Here is an 11402-nt window from a genome sequence, read left to right on the forward strand (position 1 = left end):
AGTGATGAAGGACGTTCAGATAAGGACAGTAAGCTGATTAAAGGAAAGAAGATCGAGATAAACATAAGAAGAGATATGCATGAAGAAGGAATTCTATGAAGAATAGAATACTTGGAGGAAAAGATATCTGATTGATATATTTAGGAAGCAGAATTATATTCCATATCAATTAGCGATTATCTTGTAACTGTGTAGTATATAAACACAGACATAGGGTTTACACTATAAGTGTTATCATATTCGAGAAGATTATTTATTATAACCCTAGCAGCTCTCGTGATATTTGTTCATCACTGAGAGGTAACAGTTCCATACTGTAACAGAGTTTATTGTTTCAACAAAGTTTATTTTCTGTTACTTAATATATTAAAGTTTGATTTGATTGTATTATACACTGTATTCACCCCCTCTACAGTATGTGTGACCTAACAGCTTAATGAACTAAGCATCCGTTGAAGCTTTCATCCGTTGATGCCTTATCCGTTGAGGCTTTATCCGTTGAAGCTTTATCCGTTGATGCATTATCAGTTGAAGTCTTTATCCGTTGAAGCACTTATCCGTTGATGGATATTATCCGTTGAAGCATTAGACATCCAAGCTTCATCCGTTGAAGCTTTGTTTCTTATCCGTTGAAGGTCTTCAATATCCGTTGATACTTCTTCACTTATACAAAATTACAAGGCATGAAATATTTACAATTAGCCCTCCTATTTGTATATCCATTAGTAGTCAACATGACTGATATTTCCTACAACATCTAAGAATTACAACTTGAATCCAGAGAATGAAATGTGCTACAATACTAAACTTATTGCTAAGTAAAGCTACTCCTTCAACGGATAGCCAAGATGGTCTTATCCGTTGAGGCTACAAACACTAGATTTCTACTTAAGTGTTTTGTTTAACTTATCATCAAACTAATACACATATTCTTTAACAATCTCCCCCTATTTATGTCTACTAGAACTGCAGGCATAAATTTGGGTTTAGCTTGATGATAACAAAACACTTGACAAATATATAAACTGTAATAAAGCAGAAATTCAAAAGTGCTACAAAATGTGTATGCTGAGATGGAATTGAAGAGTTACAATTGTTTCCAAGGGTGCTCCTTTAGCCTGAGCAGATTAGTTTCTTTTCCTTTGATTCCTTGTTTTCTTTCCTAGCCTCCTGTCATTCTCCTCTATTTGAAGTTGAAGTTGTCTGTAGAATTCAGCTTCATCTTCTTCATTGATGTCTAACTTAGATTGCATATCCTTGAGAGTTTCATTACTGGCAATCTTGAGCTGATCTTCAATTCTGAAAAAATCTTCTGACTCCTTTGTTGTCTCTGAACTCCATCAACCAATGAGGTGATTTGTGAATTGTAATTCCTCTTTCTTGAATGAGTAATGTTCTAGGCAAAGCATTGGGCTCCCTCCAAGTTTTCCTTATGTTGGCAATCTTATTGAGAATCTCAGTCTTGGCAGTCCTGGTAAAGCCAGAATCCCTTTGTATGGCTGAATAGACTCTAATCAAGGTAGAGTAGCCTTCATTCAGAATTCTGTAAAGAGGCCAGGTTCTTCCCCATCTCCTTTTTATTTGAACACTAGTCTTTCTGGTAGCTGTCTATAGCAGCTATTCCCCTTACTTCCTCCAGCTCATCCAGATAGAGTTCATGTCTGAAAATTCTTTTAGTCACAGATGTGAACATAATCATCCTTAGAGGCTTGAGGCTTAGGCTTAGGCTTCTGTGTGAATTTGATTGAGGCTTTAGAGGGTATTGATTTGATTCTTCTTTCTGCTTCTTTGATGGTGGAGAAGAGGTTAGGAAGGTGGGAAATTTGATGGTGTCCCAATTAATTGGTTTCTCCTTGGGAATGATTGTTTCACCATGAATGTTCATGAAGGGGTCAGGCACAATGGGTTCAGGAATAGATGGTAGTGGTTTGGATATTGATTGGGTTTCTTCAGTCTCATCTACCATCTTTCTCTTGCATTGACCTTCTTTCTGTTCCCTTTCTGCCATTCTTCTCTTCCCTTACTTCTTTCCTCCATATCAGTATCAACCATGTCCCCCATAGCTTCATCTTCACTTTTGTCTTCAATTTCTTTCTGTTCTTCAGCCTGACTTGACTTTAGCTATTTTTCAAGCTTTGCTTGTGCTCTTTTGTCAGCCTTTAGCTGTTTGGCTTCTTCCTTCAACCTTCTGGTTTCTTCCCTCTTGGCTATTGAGAATTTGGGATGTCCTTGCATCACACATATGCTCTTTCCCTCTCTGATGATAATAACCATGTTCCTCCTTACAGCCACATCCATGGTCTCTTTGAGCTTTGAGATACTTCTACCCAAAAGCTTGTCCTCATCAGCCTTTGGAAGAGGAAAATCCACTTCTTTCATAGGATTCTTTGTAGAGTCCTTATTGGATCTGTTGTTGGGCTTGAGAACCATAGGTTTCAGATCCTTGGAAGAAGTCTCTCCAACCTTATTCCTCCCTACTGGCTTGAGCTCCATAATAATTGATTCCACTTTTGTGCTATGCTTCACAGATTGTGATTGAGAAGTTGTAGAACCAAATATTTGTTGCATCTTTTCATCAATCTTCTTCCTTTGCTCTTTAACTTGCAATTCAGCTGCTGCTATCTGGATTAGATCAATTCCATCAAGCTTTCCTTTGATTGGAATAATTGGAGAAGTGGTGATGACAAGAACTAGCACTTGAGAAATTTGAACTGTTGGTGATGGCTCTCCTTCCCCTTCCCTTTTATTCTCCCCCTTTTTGTTATCATCAAGGGTAGGGGTCAAGCCTTGTGTATTTTCCAGCTGCATGAGTAGATTTGTTTGAGTTTGTTGATTCTGAAGAATGGTGACCATAGAGTCTTCAATGATCTGAACTCTGGTTTCCAATCTGGACAGTCTCTTGTCAGCATCAGATTCTTTCCTCAGTCTCCCCAACAAATCTTGTATAGTACCATAAGATATGGCTGAATCCAACTTCTCAGCATTGTAGGATTTTAGATCAGCGATATCTTGCTTGAGCTCATCCACACTTAGATTCTGTTTGAAATGCTGCAACTGCAAGAGATGCAGAGATTCCAGATGAGCTTGAAGAATTGCCTTGGTACCAGCATCTGTAGTCTCCCGAAGGGCCTTCTGAATTGTCATGACTTGTCTAACCAAAGTGACACCAAACTCTCCTGGTGTTGAGGCTTTTGCCCATGCCCATTCAGGAAGATCAGGAACAGAACTTGGGCCTGCTACTCCCCCTAAGTTCATGCTCTCATCCAAAGAATCAGAGTCATCATCATTAGAATTTACTCCAAATTCTTCAGATGGCTCACCAGCTTGAGAAGGCAGCTTGTTAACAGCAGCTTTGTCTCTGAGAAGAGATTCTGAAGTGTGTACAATATTTAATGTCTGTTCTGCCTCCATATTGCCCTGAGCAGCCAATAATTGATAGGCTGAGACAGGATGAGTAAAAGTGTCAGCATTCAAGGAAATGTTATCAATTACAGCTTTGTAATGTTGCTGAAATTGTCTTTCCTTTTCTGCATCATCCACTTTTATTGACTCACTAGCAATGGCTGGATCCACCCTTATAACTTCTGTACCTGCCTTTCTCTATTTTTCTCTATTTTCTTGCATCAGGGGCTCCCCCTGGCTCACACACACCCTCACACCCTCACCCTCACCTTCTAAGGTAGCACTCCCCTCACTCACTTTTGCCATGTTGGAAGAAATAACATGTATATGGTGACTCTCAACCTCTCCTTTTGCCTGGGAGCAACCCAGCCTCTCACTCAAAAGATCACTCCCTTCCCTCAAATCTAAAAGTGATTGTACAGTAGCCATGTCCTCTACAGTTGGAATTGTTTTTGTTATGTGTGTAGAGACCATCAACGGATAGGGAGTATCCGTTGAAGTGGAAACTGATGGTATCAACGGATAACTGCTATTAAGCTTATCCGTTAAAGAACAACCACTTGTCAACGGATGAGAGATATCCGTTGAAGAAGGAAAAGATGTAGATATAGAAAGTGACATAATTGTTGAATCTGTGTGAATTGATTTTAAGTGAGGTAACACAGATTCTTCAACTATATCTGAAAGAATTGGCTGATGATCCAACAAATCATCTAAAAGATGATGATCATCAGGTTTTGAGTGGGGTTCCTCCCTGAGTTTTAATGAGGAGAATCAGGAATTGATGTGAATATCATATCCACATCCAGAGAGGGTGATGGAGAGTTTGATGATTGGTGTGTTTCTATACTGAGAGAATGGAGCTGTGACTCCACATTTGCTGGAATCACATCAAGCTGAATTTGTGAAGGCACAGATACAGGTGGATGTATATGTGATGTGTGTGCCCCTTGTGTGGAAACTAGGGTCTTGGCCTTCTTCTTCCTTGAAAAGGCTTTAATTGGTGAATATGTGGCTTCAGTGTCCCTCCCTCTTTTGTTCTGTGTCCCTGGTTGGGGACTATTTTCAATAGTTACATCCTTTTGGGAGGATGCAACTAGGGATGTGTTAGACTCCTTTTGAACCACCACAGTCTTTTGAGAGACTGTGGCTTGGCTGGCTTGGGTACCACTCACCTCTCCCACCTTATCCTGGGGGGTTTCTTGATGTTCACCCCTCCCCTCACCACTCACACCCTGTTCACTCCCTTCAGGGTTTATGGTAGTTGTTACAACTGTTGTCTTTTGAGAAACAACAGAGGTAGTTTTCTTTAACTTGAGTTTTGAAACTTTAGTTTTGGTGGCTTTGGTAGGAACCTGTTTGGGCAAAGACACAGATCCCATTGCCACACTGGAAGACAAAGAAATAATGGGGTTGGAGATAGTAGGAGTTATAGAAGTGTTTACCTCACTTACCTGTGGTGCATTCATGATTGGCAAATATACCAATGGCACCTGGCTGTTGAGGTTCATTCTCAAAAGGTCTGCAAGGACCCTTTTCTCTTGTGCCCAGCATTTGAGTTTATTATTCTCATTTGATATAACCAATCCTTCAGCAACATGGTTAGCCAATAACATAAAGAATCTAGCATAGTAGATGTTATGTGGTCTATTAGCTTTGTTACCTAATCTGGAACCTAATTCTAGCATGACACGGTTGCTAAAATTAAAGTACCTATCAGAAACTAGCATATAAAGCATATTAACAAGAGATGAAGTTATGGCATCAAAATTGCTAATCTTCCCAGAGAAAACCTTAATAAAGGCATCTCCAAGAAAACTCCATTCTTTCCTAAGGCCTTTCCTTCTAATGCTACCTAAACTAGCAGAATCAAAAGCATAGCCTATGGAATCTAACATAGCAGATACATCTTTATCAGTGTGTGGTGTGATGGCATTATTCTCAGGCAACTTAAAGTAAGACTGTATATCATCACAGTTAATGCAATAATCCTTACCTTTGAGATAGAAGGCAATAGTCATATCTGTGGAGTTGAACTCTGCAGTTGTCCAAATCTCCTCAATCACCTCACAGTAGATGGTTGGGGCTTCCAGCATTGCATAGCTCAGTTTGCAGTGTTTGATGAAGTCCATCATCTTGTGATAATCAGAATGGGCTTCATTCTTTTCAACCAAGGCTACGAAATTATTCTTTTCATAAACAAATCATGTTTGAGACATAATTTTGACTACTGGTGCCATTGTTGTGAGTAGAGGTTGCAGAGAAAAACTTGAGAATTTTGGAAGAGAAGGAGAATGAAAATTGCAAGAAAGCGTAAAGTGAAAAATAAGAGTTAAATGGGCTTTTATACTTTCTTGAATTAAAACGTAAATAAAATGATACTTTTAAGTAAATTACAGCCGTTTAAGAATAAATAAAATTGTAGAAATTCTAAACATCCTTTAAAACAAATACATACAACAGTGTATATCTGTATCAACGGTTAAGTAAAGAAATCAACGGCTGTGATTTACTGAAAGTAACTGATGTGACACTTCAACGGATAAGGTAAATAGTTATCCGTTGATGATCAACACCATTTTATCCGTTGAAGGATAAAATTACCAGAAATGTATTTGTCTTTCAACGGATAATGAACATCCGTTGATAGAACAATTTTGGCTTTCAACGGATAGGGAATATCCGTTGAAAGGATAAGTCTTACTTAAAGCCAACTTTGTTCTTGCAGCAAATTCATTTCAGGCTTCAAGGCAGATTACATAGATGACATAAATTATGAATAATTAAGCATACCTAGCTCACTTACTAATCTTGTGAATGTTGATTCATCAAGTGGCTTGGTAAATATGTCTGCAATCTGCTTTTCACTTGGAACAAAATGAAGTTCCACTGTACCTTTCATCACATGTTCCCTAATGAAATGATACTTGATATCAATGTGCTTGGTTCTTGAGTGCTGCACTGGATTTTCAGTAATGGTAATGGCACTTGTGTTGTCACAGAATATTGGAATTTTGTCAACAGTCAAACCATAGTCAAATAGTTGATTCCTCATCCATAGTATCTGTGCACAGCAACTACCAGCAGCAATGTACTCAGCTTCAGCTGTTGATGTAGAAACAGAATTTTGCTTCTTGCTGAACCATGACACAAGCTTGTTTCCTAGAAATTGACATGTGCCAGTTGTGCTTTTCCTCTCTATTTTGCAGCCTGCATAATCTGCATCTGAGTAGCCAATTAGATCAAAACCAGACTCTCTAGGGTACCAAATTCCTAGATTTGGAGTCCCTTTGAGATATCTGAAGATTCTTTTAATAGCCACTAAGTGAGATTCTTTAGGATCAGCTTGAAATCTAGCACAGAGACATGTAGAAAACATTATATCAGGTCTACTAGCAGTTAAATATAAAAGTGAGCCAACCATGCCTCTATAACTTGAAATATCCACAGACTTTTCAGCCTTGTTTAATTCAAGCTTGGTGGCAGTGGCCATGGGAGTTTTTGCAGATGAACAATCCATTAAGTCAAACTTCTTTAAAAGATCATAAATGTATTTAGTTTGACTAATGAAAATTCCATCACTAACTTGTTTAACTTGTAAACCAAGAAAATAAGTTAGCTCTCCCATCATGCTCATTTCATATTTACTTTGCATTAACTTAGCAAACTTTTTACAAAGCTTATCATCTGTAGATCCAAATATAATATCATCTACATAAATTTGAACAAGTATTTTAGAGCCATTAACATTTCTAAAGAAGAGAGTTTTGTCAACAGTACCTCTTGTGAAGTGATTATCTAGAATTTTTTTTGACAAAGTCTCATACCAGGCTCTAGGTGCTTGCTTTAGTCCATAGAGTGCTTTCAACAGATAATACACATAGTCTGGAAAGTTTGGATCTTCAAATCCTGGAGGTTGGCTTACATAAACTTCTTCCTCCAATTCCCCATTTAGAAATGCACTCTTGACATCCATTTGATAGACTTTGAAATTGGCATGGGCTGCATAGGCTAGAAAGATTCTGATGGCCTCAAGTCTGGCAACTGGAGCAAATGTTTCATCAAAATCTATCCCTTCTTGTTGAGAATAGCCTTTAGCAACCAATCTTGCTTTATTCCTTATGACAATGCCATTTTCATCCATCTTGTTTCTGAATACCCATTTGTGTCAATAGAACTCTTGTTCTTTGGCTTGGGTACCAGCTTCCATACTTTGTTCCTTTCAAATTGGTTTAGCTCCTCTTGCATTGCTAAAATCCAATCTGGATCCAATAGAGCTTCTTCCACTCTCTTAGGTTCCTCCTATGATAGAAAGCTACTATACAGACATTCATCTTGAGTAGCCCTTCTAGTTTGCACTTTAGATGTAGCATCACCAATGATCAGTTCAAAAGGGTGATTCTTGGTCCATTTTCTTTGAGGTGGTAGATTAGCTCTAGATGAGGTTGCCTCAGTATTGTCATGATGTGAGATAGAATATTGATTGGTTGAAACTCCCCCTGAGTTGCTGATCCTTTGAAAGGAATTGGGAGCTCTATCAACTGATGAAGTGAATTGATTATTCGTTGACAGACTGTGATCAACGGATGCTTCATTATGAACTTCAACGGATGATGCACTTTGTCTTTCAACGGATGCTGCATTGCTTCTTTCAACGGAAGCTGAATTATGACTTTCAACGGATGCAGCATTTTGTGCATTATCCAAAGGCAGATTCTGAATTCTTCTTGAGATGCCTTCTTCATCATTTTCATCTTCACTATCATCACAATATATCTCAATGTTGTCAAATTTGAGTCCTTCATGATGTCTCTCATATGTTAGTCCATCAATCTTTTTATCATCAAATATAACATGCACAGATTCCATGACAATTTGGTTCTTAGATTGTAGACCCTATAAGATTTTCCAGCAGAATAACCAACAAATATTCCTTTATCAGCCTTTGCATCAAACTTCCCTTTGTGATCAGATTGATTCCTTAAGATGTAACATTTGCAACCAAAGACATGCAGAAAGTTTAAAGTTGGTTTTCTTCTCTTGAATAGTTGATAGGGAGTCATGCCTTTTGCCTGATTGATTAGAGAAATATTCTGAGTGTAACATGCACAGTTAACAGCCTCAGCCCAAAAGTAAGTTGGGAGTTTTGACTCTTCAAGCATTGTCCTTGCAGCTTCAATTAGTGATCTGTTCTTCCTTTCCACCACACCATTTTGTTGTGGAGTCCTTGGAGCTGAGTACTCATGCATGATCCCATTTTCTTCACAGAACAACTTCATGGTTGAATTCTTGAACTCAGTTCCATTGTCACTCCTAATATTCCTTACTTTGAAATCAGGATGATTGTCGACTTGCTTGATATGATTGATAATGATTTCACTAGCTTCATCCTTTGATCCAAGAAAATAGACCCATGAAAACTTTGAGAAATCATCTACAATCACTAGGCAATATCTTTTCCTTGAAATTGACAATACATTGACTGGTCCAAAAAGATCCATGTATAGCAGTTGTAATGGTTCATCAATTGCAGATTCAAGCTTCTTACTGAATGATACTTTCTTTTGCTTTCCTTTATGACAAGCATCACACAGTCCATCCCTTGTGAATTCCACTAGAGGCTTTCCTCTAACTAAGTCCTTTTTGACTAGATCATTCATTGTCTTGAAATTCAAATGGGATAGCTTCTTGTGCCATAGCCAACTTTCAACTGCACTTACTTTGCTGAAAAGACAAGTAATGGATTCTGCATCTGTAAAGTTGAAGTCAGCTAGGTACACATTTCCTTTTTTAACTCCAGTTAGAACCACTTTATTGTCCTTCTTACTTGTGACAATACAGGCTTCAGAATTGAAGGAAACAGTATTTCCTCTGTCACATAGTTGACTGATGCTCAATAAGTTGTGTTTGAGACCATCAACCAATGCAACTTCATCAATGATGACATTTTCTTTTGAAATCAAGCCATATCCCATAGTGAATCCTTTGCTGTCATCTCCAAAGGTTATGCTAGGGCTAACTCTCTCCTTAAACTCTGTGAGCAGGGTGAAATCTCCTGTCATGTGTCTTGAACAGCCACTGTCCAAGTACCATAGATTCCTTCTTTTTCCCTGCACACAACAAAATCAATCAAGTTGATTTTGGTACCCAAGTTTCCTTGGGTCCAGCCTTGTTAGTCTTTTTCCTAGACTTCATTCCTCCTGCATCTTTTGACTTAGGTAGCTTTGTGTCAACCTTGATCTCAGATGTGGTTGGTTGAAGTTTAGGGTTAGTCACAGAATCACTTAGCACATTTGATTGAATTTGATAAGGCATGGATTGTGCAAACATGTTATTCCATATAGGCATATTATATGGCATTTGAGGCATACTAAATGCAGTAAAATAAGGATTATTAATATATGGCATATTTGCAAAATGTGCATGGGGATTCTGATGAGACATAACAGGCATAACATGCAGAGGTGACATAGACATGTTAGGCATGGAGGGATTTGAAGGCATGAGAGCATTTTTAACAGATTTGCAATTATCAGATAGGTGATTAACACTTTTACAATGCACACAGCTTTTTCTAGGAGCATACCTATCAGGTGTGTAATTGTTATGTTTATTAATCCCTATCTTCCCATTTTTTTTTAGATTTTCTTTTAATTTCCTTCTTATCCTCAACCAACTTAAGCCTATTTTTCAGCTGATCCAAAGTCATGTGACTTATATTCTTCTTACTGGCATCTTTGGATGTGCTAGCTCCTTCTTTGACAAAGTTCTTGAGAGTTGAATCATTCTTCTTATTAAGGTTTTTATTTTTAAAATTACTTGCCTGTTTTAATTGATGAGCCTTCAACGGATGCTCCTTTTCTTCCTTCAACGGATAACTTTCATCATCCGTTGATTCCACATCCGTTGACAATCCATCAATTAATTCTAACTCCTTTTTGTTCTTCTTCCAGGCATCCTCACAGAATGATTCAATTCCCTGAACCTTGGCAATTTGAACACTAACATCTCTAGATGTTTTCCAGGCCTTGATTACCTCTTGCTCACTTTCTAACTGTTTAGAAAGAATTTCTACTTTCTTAACAGCTTCTTCTAGTTCACTCTCAACAGTCAAGCATTTAAGTTTAATCTTTTCAAGCTCAATTACCTGATTCTCTAACACAGCATTCCTATCACTTAAAACACATTATTCTCTTTGATCCTAGTGTTTTCTTTAGCTAGTGATTTAAGGGAAACACGCAAATAATACAATTCATTGGACATATCATTTATGGCTTCATTGCATTCATGTTTAGAAAGCTGAGAGAGATCAGTAGTAATTACCTGGTTGCTTGATGAACTAGTTTCATTTTCATCAGAATTAGCCATCAGGGCTAGGTTGACATATTCCACATCATCATCTTCATTGACCCCATCTGCTGCCCAATCATCTTGAGTGAGAAAAGCTCTTTCCTTTTGTTTGAGCAAATCAAAATACTTCTTTTTGTAATCAACTTGCTCAAATTTCTTTTTATCAGAGGTTGGCTTCCTACACTCACTTGCAAAGTGTCCACTCATGCCACAGTTATAACATTTGAACTTGGATTTGTCCACCATGTTTTTGTTTGGCTTAGTGAATTTTGTATTTTTCCTGAACTTCATCTTTGCAAACCTCCTGGACAGAAAAGCCAGATGTTCATCAATATCATCAGAGTCATCCTGACTGGAATTGTCTTCATCCTCAGCTACTTGCTCTTTACCCTTGCTTGATTCTGATTTGCTTGTGCCAATTTTGAGACTTGGCATTGTCTTTTCTTCATTCCTTGCTTCAACCTTCTCACTGTCAGCTACAAGTGCAACTAATCCTCCTTTTCTCTTTCCCTTTTCCAACAGCTCGTCTTGCTACATCTCAAGTTCATAAGTCTTCAAAATTCCATATAATCTTTCAAGTGTGAAGTCCTTATAATCTTGAGAATTTCTTAGAGAAACAGTCATGGGCTTCCATTCCTTAGGTAGAGACC

The sequence above is a fragment of the Apium graveolens genome, chromosome 3, assembly GCF_009905375.1.
Source record: "Apium graveolens cultivar Ventura chromosome 3, ASM990537v1, whole genome shotgun sequence".
In the NCBI taxonomy this organism is placed as follows: Eukaryota; Viridiplantae; Streptophyta; class Magnoliopsida; order Apiales; family Apiaceae; genus Apium; species Apium graveolens.